This window comes from Heterodontus francisci, chromosome 9 (assembly GCF_036365525.1).
Source record: "Heterodontus francisci isolate sHetFra1 chromosome 9, sHetFra1.hap1, whole genome shotgun sequence".
NCBI classification, from domain to species: domain Eukaryota; kingdom Metazoa; phylum Chordata; class Chondrichthyes; order Heterodontiformes; family Heterodontidae; genus Heterodontus; species Heterodontus francisci.
This window is the reverse complement of record NC_090379.1, coordinates 71,406,907-71,429,585: the sequence shown is the minus strand read 5'-3', so window position 1 is coordinate 71,429,585 and position 22,679 is coordinate 71,406,907. Positions and strand designations below refer to the sequence as shown.

General features: G+C 44.0%; 1 protein-coding gene across 14 annotated transcripts in view; it reads right to left on the bottom strand.

Moving 5' to 3' along the window:
* mipol1 (mirror-image polydactyly 1) overlaps positions 1 to 22,679 on the bottom strand; it is a 383,877-nt gene that overhangs the window by 338,359 nt on the left and 22,839 nt on the right. For 2 of the 14 annotated variants that reach the window (XM_068038331.1, XM_068038333.1), the window contains exon 2: positions 2,606 to 2,817. The exons of the other annotated variants lie outside the window; for them this stretch is intronic. The gene's annotated coding sequence lies outside the window, so the exon portion shown is untranslated. The remainder of the gene's footprint in view (positions 1 to 2,605; positions 2,818 to 22,679) is intronic. 14 annotated transcript variants of the gene reach the window in all.

Genomic DNA, 22,679 nt, shown 5'->3' with positions numbered 1-22,679 from the left:
ACCTGCAAGTCTTTGGCTGTGTGAAGAAACCAGAGCACCCGGCGGAAACCCACGCGATCACAGGGGGAACTTGCAAATTACGCACAGGCAGTACCCAGAACTGAACCCGGGTCGCTGGAGCGGTGAGGCTGCGGTGCTAACCACTGCGCCGCCACATATTGACTTACATACTAACATATGAATTAGGAGCCGGAGTAGGCCACTCAGCCCCTCGACCCTGCTCCACCATTCAATAAGATCATGACTGATCTGATTGTAACCTCAACTCCACATTCCTACCTACCCATGATAACTTTTCACCCCCTTGCTTATCAAGAATCTATCTACCTCTGCCTTAAAATATTTAACGACTCTGCTTCCACTGCCTTTTGAGGAAGAGAGTTCCAAAGACTCATGAACCTCAGAGAAAAAATTTCTTCTCCTCTGTCTTAAATGGGCGACGCCTTATTTTTAAATAGTGACCCCTAGTTCTAGATTCTCCCACAAGTGAAAACATCCTTTCCACATCCACCCTGTCAAGACCCCTCAGGACCCCTCATCAAGCAATCAAGTCGCCTCTTACTCTTCTAAATTCCAGCAGATACAAGCCCAGCCTGTCCAACCTTTCCTCATAAGACAACCCGCCCATTCCAGGTATTAGTCTAGCAAACCTTCTCTGAACTGCTTCCAATGCATTTATATCCTTCCTTAAATAAGGAGACCAATACTGTACACACTGTTCATAAGAGGCAATAAATATCTTGCTCTCTGTTCAAATACAGAGGTAAGCAGAGGCACATATACTCCATAAAAAATGACAATATGAAAGTCTAATTAGTATAAAATATCTGCAGATATACATTGAACCACTTCTAAACACTGAAAAGCCAGTACTGCAGTTTATAGCTCAAGTCCATTAGCAACATTTGCACTGCAAACAGACCATTCCCTTTTAACAAAAATTTAAAATAAATTTCAATATTCAGCTTTGAAAAAAATGAAGTAATCAGATGCTCCCTTTTTAGTTTTGAAAGGAAACAATTCCTTTTCCACAATTTATGATTACAAAAAACTATACAATAAATAACTCTGCATTGTGAATGACTGGTGATCAAAACTGTAAACATAGGCCACAGGTCAACTAGTTAATAATTCAGACACACATGCCTGTGTTTAATTTATGCTAATTTAAAAATGATAAACACAGCTTTAGCCCAGTTTATGACTGATACAAGTACATTGATGTAGAAGTACATTAAGTTATAAAGCTAACATTTATAGCTGAAGATGAAAAAAGGAAAAAAAGCAAAGTTTGGTTGGTATGGACCACTATGCAAAATAGAGTGGTAGAGCTTACTAGATTTTTTTTAACCCATCTTCAACACCAGATCCAGAAATGTATAATAGGCTGAGCTTGACATTTTGACACAAGGTATTAAACAAGCAGCCACTTTGATTCACACATTTGATTGCTTATTATAGGAGAATTCCTAAAAGCATGGAGAGAAAATGTGTAAATCATTTTCAATGCATTTGTTATTAATCAAAAATATAAAGACAAGTATGTAAAGAAAGCAACAGACCAAGGCTTGAAATGTTTGCTGTTAACATACAATAAACTTAATTATTAATTATTCCCAATAATTTAATTTGGAAGCAAACTGACATTCTGGAAAGCACTGAGGTCTGAATAATTCTTAGTGTGACAAATGCCAGGTGAAGGATGAAAAGATAAATGTTAAAGCCTTTGCAGCTTGGTCCTTTGTGAATTGGGTAATTCCTTTCTTCTTTACAAAAACTGGCTCCAAAATCACTTTTGAAAAAAAAGGTACAAAGAATGAAGCATACATAAACTTACAAATCAAATTAGCATTTTATTATAAATTGTGCAGGTGTAACTCAACAAGCTTCAACATGTTGAGCAACATTTATTTTCAGATACTGTAGACCACTTGCCAAAGCAAGCTTCAGACGACACTGATCTGTAGTATCAGCTAGCTTTAGCGTGATATCCAGGACCGAACCATCATCAGCAACATCCCTCCAATAGACTATTTCAGTTCATACAGAAAGGGAATTATTTTTGTAATGTATAAAAATGGGTGAAAAAAAATGCTGGCTATTATCTTAGAAAAATAAACACAAAAAGAATGAACTGGCACTCCCAATAAAATAAATACAAAAATGCTCGAGGGATCTGAATTTGCATTATCCCCTGAATTTTACTCACTCAAGGGCTTACAAGTGTAGTATTTCTAAATATATTGACTGCCCTTTGGATGAAATGCATGCTGAATTTTATTTTATGATTCCAGGAATAAATTTTATCCCCTTCAGGTTACGACTGACTGCTCAAGACAAAGCCCCAATCAAAATATATATGATTCTGATTGTGATGGGAGAAAGGCACTGTTGATTCAGTCCCATCCCTCCACAGATGGCCTAACATTTTTTAACTTTCCAATTTAAAGAAAGCCAAATTGTACCATTAACCCCTGTATGAAGCTAACCAAACCAGGTGTCTTTAGATCAACAAATTAACTGTTGAATTAGAAAAACCAAATTCTTAAACACTAAGATATAAACAACAGTTAAAATAGGAAAAATAGTGTCCTTGCAGACTTACACTCCTGACGAAGTGGACTCTTCAAGCAACCTTCGACTGGTCCAAGTTGGAAAAAAAAAAGGTTCTTCAACAGAAGAACAGTCCATAATCTAATTCAGCAGTTGAATTGATGCTCTTCTTTTCCAGCGATGAATTTCAGCAATTACAGTTCAGTAGTTAAAGGAATTTCGTTATTTTCTATTAAGAAATTGAAGTGGCTTGACATCAGAATTCTGAGAATATAATAAATAGGATTTAAATAAACCAAGAGAGAGCTCTCTTTCCCTTCAGCATATGCTGGCAGACAGTCTGTGTGTGTATCTGTTAACTGTGTCCCAAAAGCCAGTTTTTCAACTAGTTTCAAATGTCAATCGGCAACATTGTATATTGTGTCCTTGGTCCTGAATGGCTGTATCCTACGGCAACAGGAATGCATATTTGAAGCTAGCTGTATCCTACAGCAACGAGAATGCTTACTTTGACTCAGTCCCTGGGGCTTGCTGCCTTAAAGCAGTACTGCTTCTTTTCCAGCCTTAAAGGCACACCGCATTCTTCCCGGAAGAAAAAAACTACAGGGTCATAACCTTAAGAAAACATATAAAAATCAATGGAAAAGTCTCCAAAACAATATCCCTTTCAACAGACTTCAATTATCTATAGTTACACAGAAAAAGTAGCAGCAACTGCCTAGTGCCAAGCAGTAAAACTGGGACACTGCAAAGATTAGTGTATCACAATTGCATCTCAGTTTTATTATGTGAATACAAGTGTATCCAGTCGTTGAATTACAAATACAAATGCTCTTTGTCAGAACCAAGGTTTAATTTGTTCTGAAATTAAAGATGAATCAAAAGAGATAAAGCATTACATTTTCTAACTAGCACTAACATAGAATAGTGGCAAAGAAGTTAGCCTACCACTTTTGGTGAAACTGGAGAAAAATTACTTCAACAAATAAGCACACAAGGTTTCGCTTGAATCTGCAAGCAGCTCTTATGCCAAGTGGGGTTGGGACTGGATGGGCAGAATTTAACAATCCAGAGTGGACAGAAATGGAGGTGGGGGAGGGCGGGCTGTAAAATTGCGAATGGCGTCCGTATGGAGCCCCGACGTCATCTCACCTCAGCTGAATTCTACCAGTGGCGGACAGAAGGACATAAGACAACTCCGTTCGCATTTCAATAACAAGCCATTTAGAGACAATTAAGTAAGTTATTCAGGTAATTGAACACAATTTACAGGCCCACCTGGATTTAGCGATAAACCCATGGGGGACATGGGGCATCGGTGCCTCGGCAGCCTTTAAAGGGCAGCAACAAGGCGGTAGATGCCATTGCTGCACTTGACAACCGTGCAGTAAGGCTTTTCTTGTTATTCAGTGGAAATGAGTTGGGCAGCCACTGATTTAGGGTTGAGGCCCCCTTGATCAGATCGTGCTTCTGGCAGGGGGCTCACGAGAGAGGGGCTGGGGAGGTGGGTGGGTTGGAGCAGCTACTGGCAGGGTGTGGAAGTTAGAGTAACATTGCTCAAGTGCAATGGGCATCGTGTATGCCAGTGGAGGGTCCTCCAGTAAGGAGAACCTCAGGAGGAGGGGGGATCCAGGCTTGTACATAGTGACAAAAGAAACCTCCTGGCCACCTGCAAGGGCAGCCTATTGGGCAAGTGGCAGAAGGGTGCAGAGGGGATCGTGAGCAGTCATCAGCTCGGAGACGAAGGTACCCTGCAGCAAGGTGTACAGAGAAGAGAAGCTACCTCCAGATGTCGAAAAGGCAGTGTCACCACAGACTGCATCTCTCACAAGAGGGCGTAACCTGTGTGCCACGATGGCAGAGGAGGCAAGCTCGGATTGCAGTGTTGGTCATCCGATGCCAGTGACCGTCAAGATCACTGTGGCCCTGAATTTCTGTGTTAGGTTCATTCCAGGGGCCTACTGGAGATATATGCGGCATCTCCCAATCAAGCTGCCAGAGAACAGCCATCAAGGTCAACAGCCTGCCTCCATCGCAGCTGGCAACGAAAGGGGAGCACCATGTAGGAGCACTAGTACCAGTATTAAGAAAAAGCACTGTTGGATTTGGCTTAAGTAAGTTTCCATCCATTGTTGGTGACCCTCTGTCAGTGCAAGAGTGGCATGGGTCGACCTGGCTGAGGGCGATGAGGGCTTGTGTGTTCATCCTTTGCATATCATTAAAGCACCGGTTACTATTCGCCAGGGGGCTGTGGACTAAGAGCAGAGGTAAGTGGCATTTGGTTGGAATGTGGTTCTTTATTAGCATGGCTGACTGCTGTGTTAGGGTGAAACGAGTGAATATTTATAGCCTCCCTTGTGCCTATATCGTTGTGTCCTCCCTGCGGACCCTCATGTCTTTCACGATGCTGTAGCCGGTCATCAGGTTCCTCGCGAAGGTGGTCATAGATGCCCTTTTCAGGAGGCCGAGCCAGTACATTCATTACCAAACTGGTGCGGACAGTCTGAGAGAGCCAGAAGATTCGCCGCCACAGCAAGGCTCCCCCAGGTGCAAGGTGTGATAGACTGCACACTTGTGGCCATCAAGGCTCCTGCAGTCCAGCCAGCGGCTTTCTTTAACAGGAAGGGATTTCATTCCCGCAATGTGCAACTCGTCTGCAACCATCAACAGATCCTGCAAGTGTGTGCACGGTATCCTGGGAGCTGACACGATGCTTACTTTCTCCGGCACTCCCAGACGCCACAGCTTTTTAACCGCCCTACGCACGTTCAAGGATGGATACTTGTTGACAAGGGATACCAACTGAAGACTGCTGAAATCTGAGAGGAATCCTATGATGGGGGCTGAGAAACGCTACAGCGTGAGCCACGTGACAACCTGCGCCACCATCGAGTAGACCATCAATCTCCAGATGAGATTAAAGTGCCTGGATCGTTCCAGTGGGCACTTCAATATGCTCCAGCAAGAGATTCTGGATAGTGGTGGTTGGTTGCACTTCACACAAAATCCTGGCGCTGCAGAGGGGAGAGACCTTGGCTGATGAGGACTTAATGGACAGCGATGGGTCCTCAGACAAGGAGAAAGATGAGGAATCTGATGACCAGCTGCAGCATCCTGAAAAACATGAGGGTCCGCAGGGAGGGCACAATGAAATAGGCGCACTCATTTCGCCTGACCCCTACCATAGCAGTCTACCATTCAAAGAACCACATTCCACCCAAATGCCACTCACCTCTGCTCTTAGTCCACAGCCCCCTGGCCAATAGTAACCAGTGCTTTAATGATATGCAGAGGATGAACACACCAGCCCTCATCGCCCTCAGCCAGGTCGACCCATGCCATTCTTGCACTGACAGAGGGTCACCAACAATGGATTGAAACTTACCTAAACCAAATCCAACATTTACTACATTAGGGTGGCAGTGGCAGTGGCACCGCAGCCTCACAGCTCCAGCGACCTGGGTTCAATTCTGGGTACTGCCTGTGCGGAGTTTGCAAGTTCTCACTGTGACCGCGTGGGTTTTCGCCAGGTACTCCGGTTTCTTCCCACAGCCAAAGACTTGCAGGTTGATAGGTAAATTGGCCATTATAAATTGCCCCTAGTATAGGTAGGTGGTAGGGGAATATAGGGAAGGTGGGGATGTGGTAGGAATATGGGATTAGTGTAGGATTAGTATAAATGGGTGGTTGATGGTCGGCACAGACTTGGTGGGCCGAAGGGCCTATTTCAGTGCTGTATCAATAAATAAATAAAAATCATCTGACACAAGCAGACAGTCTTTAACTGTGAATTCACGAGTGAGGCCCAAGTGCATCTAGTATTTTTTCTTAATACTCGTACTAGTGCATCTACATGGTGCTCCCCTTTCGTTGCCAGCTGTGGTGGAGGCAGGCTGCTGACCTTGACGGTTGTCCTCTGGCTGCCTGAGGCCTGGCTGGGCCCAGGCATGCTGAGGAGCTGCTACACAGGTGCAGGAGCCTCCTCTGTCACCAAGGCAATCCTGAGGCACTGATGTCACTGGCAGAGGGGCTGAAAAGCTGATTTTTAAATTTTTTTTTATTCTTTCTTGAGATGTGGGCATCACTGGCAGGCCAACACTTGTTGCCCATCCCTAATTGCCCTTGACAACTGAGTGGCTTGCTAGGCCACTCTTAATTGCAATATTAAGAGTCAACCACATTGCTGTGGTTCTGGAGTCACATGTAGGTCAGACCAGGTAAAGATGGCAGATTTCCTTCCCTAAATGAAATTAGTGAACCAAATGGGTTTTTACGACAATCGATGATACTTTCATGGCACTATTATTGAGATTAGCTTTCAATTCCAGCTTTTTTTTTTTAATTGGTCGAATTTATTAATTGAATTTAAATTCAACCAGCCGTGGTGGGATTTGTACCAGTGTCCCCAGGGCATTCACCCGATCCTCTGTATTACTAGTCCAGTGACATTACCGTGATACCACTGTCTCCCCTACTGAGACAGTGCCCTGAGAGGAGCCCCCAGAAGCAGAAGTCAGCTGCTCCTCCTCCCTGGTAAGGCACACTTGCATGTCCCTGCTGACCTGGGAAGGATGAGGACATGGTGCAGATCCCCGGTGCCTCATCCCTCTCTTGCCACGCCACTGTTGGATAGAGCTCATGGATAAGGTCACCAGCATCCACTAACTGGCCTGTTGGATGTGGAGTCACCAGCCTCTTGATGGAAGAGGCCACGCACTCAGACCAGCAGGAGATCACATCACTCATGGCCTGGATGGAGTCCTGCACTGTTAGAGCCTCCGATAGCTGGTCAGGCACTTGTGTGGTGCTTTCACCAGGTTTGACCCTGATTCTTTTCACACTGGTGGAGGGTGTGGTGGAATGTGGTGATGCTGCGCCCTCCGAGGTCCCCTCCACATCCTCAGAGGTGGACAACTGTAGCCTGGAGACAGCAGCTCTGTGTTCTTGTGCTTGACCTGCGAGAGAGAACAGAACAAACAGCACTCCTTGCCTCTCCAGGCAGGAGCTCATAGAGTCGCCTGCATCTCACACTGATGTCTGTATATTGGATAACATATGAACAATATCCCTCATGCTTGCCGGAGGCTTCCCTTGTGCTCGCTGATGAGGTGATTCAGCCTCTTGTGAATGCACTCTGGCCTCACTGTCTGCAATAGAGAGGCTGCCATGAGAGCCTGCCAGCTCTTCTCCCTGTGCATCAGGATGGCAATCACTGGTGCAGGCCCTCTCCTTTGCGTTCTGGGCTCACTTTTCCTGCGGGAACACGGAAGAGGAATGTTAGTTGCTGCACTACAGCAAACACAATGCCTAATTGCCTTGCATGCTTACTGTTCTGGCAGGGACCAATGGCATGTATGTGCCATTAGGACTCTCTTGAGCCACCCAACAAGGGTCAGCTGCGCGAGGCTCACTCCCCTAGACAGAACAGCATTCATTCCTTACAAAGGAGATGCTTCATCCATTTCCACCAACATGGTGCATTCTCCTTCGCAACCATTCACTTCCTCATACTTTTGATGCCCCCCAAAGATCGCCAAGTTGAGTACTCACCCTTGCGGAGTAGAGGTGGTCATCGATGCACTTGTGACACAGCAGTCAGGTTCTCCAGACAACCCACAGCTGCCAATCTCCTCTGCGACCTCAGTTCTGACCTGCTTGGTTAGGTGAGGTGGTCTTCTCCTTCTGTCCCTGGAGAAGAGAAGCTTCCACCTAGCCCGAGTAGCCTGGAGAACACCACGCAGGCAGTCGTCACTGAACTGTAGTGCCACCCAGAATCTTGACTCTGCCATGCCACCTGCACCTTTCTTCAGAAGCTGCCAGAGGATTGCTGGCAGACCTGAGGGTCACCAGCAGCTGGCAGACCGGACGGTCTCTGGCTGCTGGGTGCTAGCAGGCATGAGTCCTTTGACAGCATTTGCTGGGACGACAGCTACACGAATGGATGTCCGCATCAAGGCTCGGGGGCAGGCAGCGTTTTAAACATGGCGGCATCAATTCCTCTCATGTCAGGTGATGACGCGGCCTCCGACTGAAACCACATCAAATGCTTTTGGGCCTCCCTCTCCTCTCCCAAACCACCAACTACCCCGGAATGATCCTGGAGAGCAAAAAGTATCTACTAGTTTCTTTACTCCACTATCAACTGTTCCCTCCAAACCCCTTTCCCTGCCCCCACCATCCTGACCAAATGTGAGGAGCTCATGAACATCTTTGGCACCAAAGAGCAATGAGCAGATAACTTTTTTTTGTGATGTTGATTGAGGGATAAATATTGGCCAGGTCACTGGGAATAACTCCCCTGCTCTTCTACAAAAAAAAAAGAGGGCAGAAATAGCCTCGATTTAATGTGTTATCTGAAAGACAACACCTCTGTAGGTGCAGCACTCCATCAGTACTGCACTGGACTGTCAGCCTTGGCTTTTATGCTCAAGTCCTGGAGTGAGACTTGAACCCAGAACCTTGTGACTCTAAGGCAAAAGTGCTATCAACTGAGACACGACTGACACAGGAGGAGGATGACGACGATGCAGGCAGAGAAGGTTCTGGAAGTTAAGATGCCATCACTAAGAAAAGAAAGTGGTGAGTTTTAAAACTAATTCATTTTTAGTCACTGGGAAGACTGAAGCTATCGTCATACTATCATTCCAGTAACAAAAGTCATACCCTTGTCAGCAATTTCATCTCCCTCCCTAACCATTGTCTCTGAGTGAGTCAAACTGTTCACAAATCCATTTGGCATCGAGCTCAGGTTCTGACTCCACTTAATCAAGAAGACTGCCTAACTTCCACTTCAATGATAATGCTCAACTCCAGCCCTGCCTCAGTCATCTGCCATTGAAACCCTCAGCCCTGTGTTTTCACCTCCAGAATTAACTAGTTAACAACAAAAACTTGCATATAACACCTTCAACATAGTAAAAGCAAGTCACCTCACAGTAGCTATAAAACTAAACTGGATCCCAAGCCACATAAGGATATATTAGGGTAGATGACCAAAAGCTTGTTTAAAGAGGTAGGTTTTCAAAAATGTCTTCAAGGAGGGGAGTGACGGAGAGGTTTAGGGAAGGAAATCCAGAACTTAAGGAGCTAGGCAGCTGAAGGAAACCCTGCCGATGGATTAAAATTCAGGGATGGCCAAAAGGTCAGAATTGGAAGAGCACAGATATCAGAGGATTATAGCGCTGGAGGTGAGATTACACAGAGAGGAAGGGTCAAGGCCATGGAGGCATTTGAAAATAAGAATGAGAGTTTTAGAGATGAGGTATTGTCAGACCAACAGCCAATGTAGGTCAATGGGCATAGCAGTGATAAGTGAAAGGGACTTGGTGCAGGTTAGGATATGGGTAGCAGAATTTTGAATGAGCTCAGGTTTAAGGAGGGTGAAAGGTGGGAATACATTGGAACAGTCAAGTCTAGAACTAACAAATGAAGAGTTTCAGCAGCACATGAGCTAAGGTGGGGCAAAGTTGGGTAATGTTACGGAGGTTGAAATAGGCAGTTGGAAGTTCATTTTAGCGATAAATACAACACCAGAGAATTCTAATGCTTTCTGGTTGGCCTCCAATTCTTTGCTCACTCTAAACTTCAGCTCTTTCAAAACTCTCCTATCTCATTCACCCACAACCTTGCCTTGCTAATCTTCATTGGTGCCCCAACGCCTCCAATTTAAAATTTTCATCCTTGTTAAACAGATTTTTGATCTACAAGGGAGTCAGGGGTTATGGGTGGACCAACATGAAAGTGGAGTTAAGGCCACAATCAGAGCAGCCATGATCATATGGGGCAGGCACGAGGGGGCCAAATGGCCTACTCCTGCTCCTATTTCTTATGTTCTTCTATTGTGTTTAAATCCCTGCCCTTTCTGAAACTTCCTTCATCCCTATAAATCCTGCCTCTGAACTCTCAGTTCCTGACTCTAGCATCTTATGTATCTCTTCCTCCCTTTACCCCTCCTCTCACCATAGGCAGCCATGCATTCAGCTGTCTATGCCCCATGTGCTCAAATTCCCTCCCTAATACCCTCAATCTTATTCACTTAAGAGCCTTTTCTTTGACCAAGCTCCCTCCTAATATCCCCAGGCTCCATCTTTGTCTGATTAAGCCTCAGAAGCACCTTTGGACTTTTTTCTATCTAAGAGGCCCTACATAAAATTGTCCATCAAAAGGATGCCTGCTCATATAAATAAATTTCCAACGTGAAACTGGCTGAATTTAAAGCCTCAATACCCAAAGAAACAAGGCTATTGTCCAATTAATGTTAACTTAACATAAAAATTGGTTAATAGATAAAAATGACTAAAGATAGCATTAGAGTGTCTGCTCTCTTTCTGAAGTGAAGCCTTTATTAGAGCTGTGCAAGATCGAAGACGTTAACTATCATTCCAATTGATTTTCGAAGATGCAAGCCAAATCAATTAGGCTTGCATGGAGCCTGAATACTGGGATTAGGCCATTGGGCCAAATGACCTGTTTCTGTGCTGTGTTATGACTGAGGTGGGAGGTGTGCACTGTCTTTTCTAGTTCCACTTCTCCACAGGTCACAACATATATATTTTTTTTAATATTTACCCAGAAAAAAATACACCAAGCAGGTTTCTTTAATAAACAAATAAATTATCAGTTTATTATAAAACAAAACTTAATCAGAAACGAAGCAAAGTATTTACACACAGATTGAAATATGTAAGTTCCCCTTTTTAAATTCCCCACACACACTGAAAAAATACAGGAAAAAATGAGAAAAAATACTTGTTAATTCTTGAAGAAACAAAGAGAAAAGATATGGAAAGATGTCAGTTGTCCCTTTTTGGTCTGGCACCCCAAATACATGTAGACGGCTGTCACTGGGACCATTCAAGAGCGGTACTTTTCAGGCGATGTTGAGGATCAGTTTGGCAGGCTTTCCAGGAGAAATGCAGCTTCAGTTTCTCTATTTCTTACACTTGATTCTCAGGTGTGATGATTGAGGCGGGAGGAGTGCATTAATTCAGTCCTAATTCTCCACAGGTCGCAGCATATCAATAAAGATACCCACCTACCAAAAAACAGCCAATTTCATACTCTATTTGTCCCCCAGAATAAAGCACCAACCAGGTTTCTTCAATCAACGACAATAACTATTATAAAAACAAGTCTTACCAATAATGAGATAACATTATATACGAAAAGCTCATTTCCCTAGCCCTCATGCACACACATACATTCAAAAAAAGGTTAACCGGGAAAAAGGATTTTTGGTTTATAGCTGTTTCATAGGAAATAAAGGAATAATAAAATAACTTTGGTTGCCATGTTCTGGTAGGAAATTCTTCAGTTTGGTGAGGTGTCCCAGAGTCAAATAGTCAGATGCCACTCAAAGTTTCTCCAGACAAGGTTGATGAACAGTCTATGATGGGTAGGCATTCAAAGCAATTCAACTGTAGCAGGCTTCACATTGGTCTTTCATCATGGGTGCTGCAACAAGTCGTCTCAGGTTTTACAGCAGCAGGATAGTAGAAAATTTCTTCAAACACAGGAGGCAACAGAAACCACACTTGATGCAGGGATTCTTCAGAGACAAGAGGCAATAGGAATCTGCCACCTTTAAAATACAGGGCTTCTTCTCAAGAGTTGCAGGATTCCTTTACAGACAGAGGTAACACTTTCTCTGGGTCTTCCTCTCTGATCTCCAGGCAGGTCAAAACCAAATTTCAAAATGCCTGCTCTTTGTCCAATTCACTGGCTTTTTCAAAGGTCGCAAGTGAAAGCAAACCTTCCTGAATAGGTCACATGGCCTGACATAGAGTCTCCCTTGTGATTCAAAGAGCTACTCTGAGGAGGCCAAACCCCTTCCTGGTTTCCTTGAAATTGCTTGCTTTCCTGTCCTTGTATACAAAGTCAGCTTCCTTTCTAAACATCCAAACATTTCAGCTATTTGCTGGTGTCAATGTCCACTGAAAATTCCATTTTCATTTTTTTTAAAACACAGAATTCTAAGTTTTTAAACACAAAAATAAAAACCTTGTAACACAGAAAGTTCTCAAAGAGATGGAAGAGGGTGAGCTAATGGTGACTGCTCTCTTAGCTGGTTTTCTCCAATCGTCTTCAAAACAGTTCACACCCCAACACACTGTCCAAAGTGAAACCAAAAACAATATCTCAAGAGTCAAGCCTCCTGACCCCTATAAATTGTGACCTGTCACTTCTCTGCAAACATCTTCCCCAGGTCACCAAGGTTTCTGTTGTTTATTACTTAAAGCACATGAATTCCAGCAAGCCTGTTTTTAAACAACATCTCAGTGTCCTTTCAATGAACTGTCAACAACAATGCAAAGTCCAGCTTCTACGAAATCTTCAGTATTCCAATGAATCCATATTTACAATTTTAAATATAAGCCCTCAAAAACACATACTTACCAAAAAATATAGAAGCACTTTTGTAACGGCTGTAAATACTTGACAATGCTAGGCTCCAGAAAGTTTCTGTACATTGTCACTTTATTGCATCACTCAATATGCATCAATAAATGCAAAATGCATCAATAAGTGTTGTATTTCAATTAACTTGTTCAACTCATTTTCTTCACTTGCCAAATATTTTCCCTTCCCTTTTATTGGAATATAATTTCACATGTACCAATTTCCCTCGAAAACCCTGTCTAAATGGCTATTATTCATGTACAAATGTTGACAAGCCATTTAATCCTGGAGGTTAACACATCTGAACCTGCTTTTGTCCTCACAACGTCCACACAATTCCAGTAAGGATCACTGGATAACAATGAAGGGAAGGAACCTCAGCCAATTTCTACTCTCCCTAACAGAGGGATAGAGGTCAATCGTAGCACCCATTTTGCCATTAGCTGAAATTAACAAACAGCGGAGAGCAGAAACCAAACTTGGCCTGTATGCCTTGACTGCTTAATGGATAAACTCAGTCATCTATTCATCTGTATACATTTATTCCAAGTGATGATTGAGATTTAGTCATCAAAAATACAGTATCTAAATGCATGGTCTTGTCAGCACAGCACTGAAAACAGTCCAAAGTACAAAACATGTAAAAGTTGAACTATGTACAATATAATTGTTTAAATCATTAATTTTCCATAAAATAAAAAATGCTCTCACACATACAAATCTGCTACTGATAATGCTCTACCAATATTACACTGTTGAATATAAAACCTCTGTGATGAAAACCCCACATGCCAAATGGAAAGTATTAATTTCCTCGTGTGGAACTTTGCCTGAGACTTTTACTGGAAATTGTTACAAATAACTTTGAAAACAACAGCTAGCAGCCAAGATGGCCATGACCATCTGCATGTGAAAAAAAACAAATGATTAGACTGGAGACAGACATGATTAACTCAGCCTAGCCAGAACAATGGGGTGCTCTCTGATGCAATTATCTGAGATAGCCTTGTCAATATGTTATATGCCACTGACACCCACTGACTTTGAAAGAGCCAGCCACTCCCCAGCCCCCACCAAGTATGTCTGGGTAGCCTGAGGGGAGAACTTTGAATTTCAGAGGAAATTCCAGACGAACCACATTAAAACATAAAGAGGTGGTCGTGTCATGTGACCGTTTGTGTAACTCTAGGAGATTGAGAATTGTGACTCGGAAGGCAGACTGTAATTGAAAGTCATCGAGAACAATTCTCCCTCTCTCTCCCCACTAGAGATCCAGAGAAGCTTCAAGCTTCAGTTTGTAAAGCCTCAAACCTACAGTCCAACACAGCCAGCAACCAGGGGACAAAGATCAAAGCCTCTCTTTTGCCTTCCGGAACCTGAGAAGCAAGCCTGAACCGTGCACGTGGCCCAGGAAGGACTTCAGCACTACAATTTCAGCTAAGAACTCTGGAAAAGATATTCAATATTCAAATTCTATTTACTTCGGACACTACACCAACCTCCCAACTCTGTTTTTCTCTCTGTAATCTGCTTGCATGTGTACGTGGCTCTTGTGTGAATGTGGAGTGTGGATGCACAACATATTTTAGTAATTTTAACTGGTTTATAGTGATAAGGTTGATAAACTTACATCTTTCTTGTTTAAACTCAAGAAAACCTGTCTGATTTGTTCATTTGCAATTATATTAGAGGAACAGGAGCAAGTGCTCAGAGCTGATCAATTAAATCACTGTGTTAAAAAAAGATAGACCCTGTTGCGGTCAAACCAGAGAAGGATGAAAGGGAAGCCTGAGACTCCTTCCTCAGCTGGTCGTAGCACCTCCCTCCAGCATATTCTTGATCTCCCAGAACCAGAAAGGTTATAAGTAAATCTGAAAGGATTACTGCTTTGAAAGATGACCATTTACAATCAATATGTTTACCTAGCTCACTTTAAATAAGTGCATCAGCAAAATAATGAAGGAACAAAAATGTTCCTGTTGAATCTCAACAGTTGAATTTACTAAATATCTGAATATAAGCCATCATGATCTGCATTTGCTGTCATACTGTTGCTTTTTTCATTTGGCATCATTTTCTCCAACACATTCATAACTGGAGAGGCTGCAGCTACCAACTACATCCATGAACCTGGAGAAGAATTATATAAATGGACCTTGAATATATTTCAATGGCCTAGACATCCAATGTTGAACCAAGGACACACACCAAATAAAAATCTGAACATCTGCACAGATCCAGAAAAGTGCTTTTTTCCCAATTTATACCAATGAAGGATAAAAGAGCAAAACTTTGCAATAACATATTCACAATTCTGGCAAATGAAAAACTTTTGCAGTGAAATCTTAACAAATTTGAATAAACCAATTTAATCTTTGAAACATTACCCCAGGCCTGTGTAAAAGTGAGGAACAGCCTTATATCTGTTTCCTAGTAAACAGCTCCACCTTGAGGATTGATGTACTCAAAAGATCACAATCTATTGGGATTTGCAGATCACAATAAATGGTTCCAAAGTGCTAAATTATAAGATAAGAACAAATAAATTCTAAAGGGAACTTGTGTTCAATCCAGTTCAGGAAACAGAGTTGCTGAAAAATTTATTTGAAGATTCAAACGCGAGCTCATTCTCCACCTTTCACAAATCAAATGGTCCAGTCCACAGTCAGTCACTTATAATGAAAGAAAGACAAGAAATATATACACATAGACAATCCCATTAAACTCCCCAGTTTTCAAAAAGGTATGTTTAATTTATGAGAAGAAAAGTCTAAGAGTACTTTCCAAGCTGACAATGTAGCTTTTGGGGTCAAGTAGTTCTGCAGCAATCGTCCTATGACGCCTCTTTAGGATCCACGTAGTTGCTCTTAGTCTGCAGCATCACCACAGCAGTGCAGGAGGCTCAACTCAAGGATCCCCATTCCAGTAAAAAAAAAAGGCATCAAAATACCACCAATATCCAGCAATCTCTGGTGAAACATTTTGAGCTAGAGCTGGATGTGTCTGCGATGGTCCCTCAGTCAAATAGCCTGCCAACACTCGTCATCAAGGCTCACACATGAATCATGATCACTATGGTGAAGTGCTGAAGGGCAACTGGCAGCCCAGTATTCTAGGAAGACTCAAGAAGGGGAAGGGATAGGCAGAGAGAAAATTAAATATAAAACATGAAAAAGGTTCTTCATTTTTGTAAGTTATTTTCTCATCTATTTAAGCTTTCCCACATCGCACACTCAGCTCTCAAAATCAATATTTCCAAGTGGTGTCATTGCCAGTGCAGGGAAAGCTTATTTTGTTCAATAGAATTTGAAATTTGACTGCAGAATTCTGGAAAACAAGAATATCAAAAATCTTCAAAGAGATTAGAATTCCTTCCTTTCCCCTCACCTTCCATGCACATGCATACATCACAGTTGATATATGAAATGAACAACTAGAAAAACTGCTAATGCTATATTGACACCTTTTGAAGTAAAAACAAATTGCCATCTATCTGGTTAGGGATAAGATTGAGGGTTACCATAAGTATAGATACACGTAATAAATGTTACATGAAGGTTGTTGCTGAAATCGAAGTAGCAAAATGGGACACAATAACTTCAGGAAAAATGTATGATGCAAAGTTGAATAGATTCTGGAGACACGCTTCATTTACCTTCTGAAGAAAAATTCTGCAGAACATTGAATGAGTGGGGTAAAACATTTAAAAGAGCATATTACATATACTCTTTGGAAGAATTGGCTGAATTGATCAAATCATTTTTCCGTATTCATGTTTTCTTACATCATTCTGAGGTGCAGAAGTGGCTTGAACTTGATTTTTATACAATTTTCTCTGCTTTGTTATACAATACTAAGATCAATGAGTTGTGGGGGTGGAGGGAGAAATCAGTATCATTAATCCACACCCCAGCATTTGGTAGAGCAGTTCAAAAGAATCAGGCAGGTAGTTCAGGAGTACCCTGGGGTCCCGCTTGCAAATCGGTATTGCATTTTGGAGGCTGATGAGGCTGCTTCCTCCAGGGAGTGCGGACAGAGCCAAGCAAGCTTCTGGCACCGCAAGCAGCCTGTCTGCACAGGAAGAGGGAAAGAGAGGAAGAGCAATAGTAATAGGGGATTCTATAGTCAGGGGAACAGATAGGCGCTACTGTGGCCATCAACGTGACTCCAGGATGGTGTGTTGCCGCCCTGGTGCCAGGGTCCGGGATGTCACTGAACGGCTGCAGGGCATCCTGAAGAGGGAGGGTGATAAGGCAGAGGTCATGGTAAATGTTGGTACTAATGAGGAATGAGGTCTGGCATTCAGGGAGTTAAGCAGGAGACTAAAAAGCAGGACCGCACGGGTGGTAATCTCTGAATTACTCCCAGTGTCACGTGCTAGCGAGTATAGAAATAGGAGAATAGCACAGATGAATACGTGGCTTAAGAGTTGGTGCAGGAGGGAGGCTTTTAGATTCCTGGACCACTGGGACCGTTTCTGGGGAAGGTGGGACCTGTACAAGCGGGACGGTCTACATCTGAACCAGAGGGGGACTAACATCCTTGCTGGCGGGTTTGCTAGTGCTGTTGGGAGGAGTTTAAACTAATTTGGCAGGGGGAGGGGACGCAGACTCCTAGCAGAATAGGGACACAGCTAAACACAGAAAAGCGAACAAGTCAGAGGGAATACAGAGGAAGTGAGTTTCAAGGGAGTACGACCAGGATGGAAGGCCTCTACTTTAATGCCAGGAGTATTGCAGGTAAAACGGATGAGTTAAGGGCAATGATTGACACGTGGAATTGTGATATAGTAGCCATCACAGAGACATGGTTGAGGGAGGGGCAGGATTGGCAGCTCAATATCCCGGGATATAGAATCTTCAGGCGAGACAGAGGAGGGGGCATTGCAATATTAGTTAAGGAGTCAGTTACTGCAGTAAGGAGAGATGATATCTTGGAAGGGGCATCAAATGAAGCTTTATGGGTAGAGTTTAGGAATAAAAAAGGGACAGCCACATTTATTTATTGAGGATACAGCACTGAAACAGGCCCTTCGGCCCACCGAGTCTGTGCCAACTAACAACCACCCATTTATACTAACCCGACAGTAATCCCCTATTCCCTACCACCTACCTACACGCGGGGCAATTTACAATGGCCAATTTACCTATCACCTGCAAGTCTTTGGCAGTGGGAGGAAACCGGAACACCCGGCAAAAACCCACGCGGTCACAGGGAGAACTTGCAAACTCCGCGCAGGCAATATCCAGAATTGAACTCGGGTCCCTGGAGCTGTGAGGCTGCGGTGCTAACCACTGCACCACAAGTTGCAAAAAAAGGTTTTGGATTGGGGGAGAGCGAATTTTAGTAAAATAAGGCAGGATCTGGCCAAGGTAGACTGGAAAGAGTTACTTGTCAGGAAATCTACAGAAGAGCAGTGGGGGACATTCAAAAAGGAAATGGGGAGGGTACAGGCCCAACATGTTCCCTCTCGGGTAATAGGTAGGAGCAACATGTCCAGAGAACCATGGATGACCAGAAACATTCAGGGTACGAAGAGAAGGAAAAGAGAGGCTTTTAGCAAATACAAGGAGAGCAAATCAATGGAAGCATTAGTGGAGTACAGAAAGTGTAGGATGGAGCTTAAGAAAGCAATTAGTAGAGCAAAGAGGGGATATAAGAAAGCTCAAGCTGGTAGAAGTAGGGAAAATCCCAAGATATTCTTTAAGTATATCAATGGGAAGAGAATAACCAGGGAAAGAGTAGGACCCATTAGGGACCAAGGGGGAAATTTGTGGGTGGAGCCACAGGACATTGGTAGGGTGTTGAACGAATACTTCACATCTGTCTTCACCCAAGAGAAAGAGGAAGTAGATATGGAACTGAGAGAGAGAGACTGAGGTTCTTGAGCAAATTGTCAGAGGGAGTGACAAGGTATTGGAGGTTTTGGAAGGCTCAAAAGTGGACAAATCTCCAGGTCCGGACGATTTGTGTCCCAGGATGCTGTGGGAGGCGAGGGTGGAGATTGCAGGGGCTCTGACCCTAATTTTTAATTCCTCTCTGGCTACGGGGGAGGTGCCAGAGGACTGGAGAACAGCTAATGTGGTCCCACTATTGAAGAAAGGTTGTGTAGATAAGCCAGGGAACTACAGACCAGTGAGTCTCGCGTCAGTGGTAGGGAAACTATTGGAGAAAATTCTGAAGGAGAGAATCTATCACCACTTGGAGAGGCAAAATTTGATTAGGAATAGTCAGCATGGCTTTGTCAGAGGGAGGTCATGCCTAACTAATTTGATTGAATTTTCTGAGCATGTGACCAGGTGTGTAGATGAGGGTAGTGCAGTTGATGTAGTTTACATGGATTTCAGCAAAGCCTTTGACAAGGTCCCACATGGAAGACTTATCAAGTAAGCAAATGCACATGGGATACAAGGTAACTTGATAAGGTGGATTCAAAATTGGCTTAGCTGTAGGAGACAGAGAGTGATGACAGACGGCTGTTTTAGTGACTGGAAGCCAGTGTCCAGTGGCGTACCACAGGGATCTGTGCTGGGTCCCCTATTGTTTGTCATTTATATAAATGACATAGATGACTATGTGGGGGGTAGGATCAGTAAGTTTCCGGATGACACAAAGATTGGCCGAGTGGTTAACAGTGAGGTGGAGTGTCTTAGGCTACAAGAAGATATAGACGGGATGGTCAAATGGGCAGAAAAGTGGCAGATGGAATTTAACGCTGAAAAGTGTGAGGTGATACACTTTGGAAGGAGTAATGTGACACATTCAATGAATGGCCTGACACTGGGAACTTCCGAGGAAAAAAGGGACCTTGGCGTGTTTGTCCATAGATCTCTGAAGGCAGAAGAGCAGGTTAATAGGGTGGTGAAAAAGGCATATGGGACACTTGCCTTTATCAATCAAGGCTCTTTGGCCTCCTTATCTCGAGAGACAATGGGTAAGTGCCTGGAGGTGGTCAGTGGTGTGTGGAGCAGCGCCTGGAGTGGCTTTCAAGGCCAATTCTAGAGTGACAGGCTCTTCCACAGGTGCTGCAGAAAAATTTGTTTGTGTGTCAGGGCTGTTACACAGTTGGCTCTCCCCTTGCGCTTTTGTCTTTTTTCCTGCCAACTGCTAAGTCTCTTCAACTCGCCACACTTTAGCCCTGCCTTCATGGCTGCCCGCCAGCTCTGGTGAACGCTGGCAACTGACTCCCACGACTTGTGATCAATGTCACAGGACTTCATGTCGCGTTTGCAGATGTCTTTAAAGCGGAGACATGGACGGCCGGTGGGTCTGATACCAGTGGCGAGCTCGCTGTACAATGTGTCTTTGGGGATCCTGCCATCTTCCATGCCGCTCACATGGCCAAGCCATCTCAAGCGCCGCTGACTCAGTAGTGTGTATAAGCTGGGGATGTTGGCCGCCTCGAGGACTTCTGTGTTGGAGATACGGTCCTGCCACCTGATGCCAAGTATTCTCCGGAGGCAGCGAAGTGGAATGAATCGAGACGTCGCTCTTGGCTGACATACGTTGTCCAGGCCTCGCTGCCATAGAGCAAGGTACTGAGGACACAGGCTTGATACACTCAGACTTTTGTGTTCCGTGTCAGTGCGCCATTTTCCCACACTCTCTTGGCCAGTCTGGACATAGCAGTGGAAGCCTTTCCCATGCGCTTGTTGATTTCTGCATCTCGAGACAGGTTAATGGTGATAGTTGAGCCTAGGTAGGTGAACTCTTGAACCACTTCCAGAGCGTGGTCGCCAATGTTGATGGATGGAGCATTTCTGACGTCCTGCCCCATGATGTTCGTTTTCTTGAGGCTGATGGTCAGGCCAAATTCGTTGCAGGCAGCCGTAATCCTGTCGATGAGACTCTGCAGGCACTCTTCAGTATGAGATGTTAAAGCAGCATCGTCAGCAAAGAGGAGTTCCCTGATGAGGACCTTCCGTACTTTGGACTTTGTTCTTAGACGGGTAAGGTTGAACAACCTGCCCCCTGATCTTGTGTGGAGGAAAATTCCTTCTTCAAGGCATGCATTCCTTCAAGGCATAGATTACAAAAGCAGAGAGGTCATGTTGGAGTTGGATAGAACTTTGGTAAGGCCACAGCTGGAGTACTGTGTGCAATTCTGGTCGCCACATTATAGTAAGGATGTGAGTGCACTGGAGGGGGTGCAGAGATGATTCACCAGGATGTTGCCTGGGATGGAACATTTAAGCTATGAAGAGAGGTTGGTTAGGCTTGGGTTGTTTTCACTGGAGCAGAGAAGACTGAGGGGTGATCTGATCGAGGTGTACAAGATTATGAGGGGCATGGACATGGTGGCTGGGGAGCAGCTGTTCCCCTTCGCTGAAGGGCCTGTTACAAGGGGTCACAAGTTTAAGGTGAGGGGTGGGAGGTTTAAGGGGGATTTGAGGAAGAACTTTTTTACCCAGAGGGTGGTGACGGTCTGGAATGCACTGCCTGGGAGGGTGGTAGAGGCAGGTTGCTTCACATCCTTTAAAAAGTACCTGGGTGAGCACTTGGCACGTCATAACATTCAAGGCTATGGGCCAAGTGCTGGCAAATGGGATTAGGTAGACAGGTCAGGTGTTTTAATGCATCGGTGCAGACTCGATGGGCCGAAGGGCCTCTTCTGCACTATTATTCTGTGATTCAACAAAGTTTAAATTCTCCTCCATCTTATCAGAATCAGAGTTGTTACGGTACAGGAGGAGACCACTCAACTCATTGAGCCCATGCTGGCTCTCTGTAGACCAATCAGTTCCATCGCCCCCCCACCCCGCCCCACAGTATCCTCATTGCCCTGCAATTCCAAATCCCTCAAGCATCCCTCCAATTCCCTATTGAAATCATTCATTGTCTCTGCTTCCACCACCCTCATGGGATGCGTTCCAGATCATTACCATTTGCTGTGTAAAACAGTTCTTCCTCATGTCCCCGCTGCTGCTCCTGCCCAAAACCTTAAATCTGTGTCCCCTCGTCCTTGTATCATCAGTTCTTGGGAAAAGGTTTTCTTCGACTACCTTATCGATACCTGTCATAATCTTGTACAGCTTCATCAAATCTCTCCTCAATCTCCTCTACTCCAAGGAGAACAACCCCAGCTTCTCCAACCTAACCTAGTAGCTAAAATCCCTCATCTCTGGAACCATTCTGGTAAATCTTCTCTGCACCCTCTCAAGGACCCTCACATCCTTCCTAAACTGTGGTGACCAGAACCGGATGCAATACTCCAGTTGTGGCCTAACCAGAGCTTCATAAAGGTTCAGTGCAACTTCTCTGCTTTTGTACTCAAAACCTCTGTTTATGAAGTCCAAGATCCCATATGTTTTTCTAACTACTTTCTCAATATGTCCTGTCATCTTGTCATGCTCACACAAGAAATAGTTATGAACTAAAGTGAACTGTAAAAATGAACTGATGAACTAAACTCCAAAAAATGGAATAAAAACAGAAAGTGCTGGAAATACTCAGCAGGTCAGGCAGCATCTGTGCAGAGAAGCAGAGTTAACATTTCAGGTCCGTGACCTTTACTCAGAACTCAAAACAAATGGACACACTTTAACTGCAGACAAGATGGAATAAGAGGTGACCTCTCCTGTACTGCAACTATACATAGTGACTGTTGGAGACTAAACCTAATCATCACATCTGGACTAGTCCTGGGGAAGGCACATTAAAATGCTAAACAGCCATTCAATGCTGAATGGCTCATATCTTCAAGAATTGGGTTGACAAAGGCAAATCGC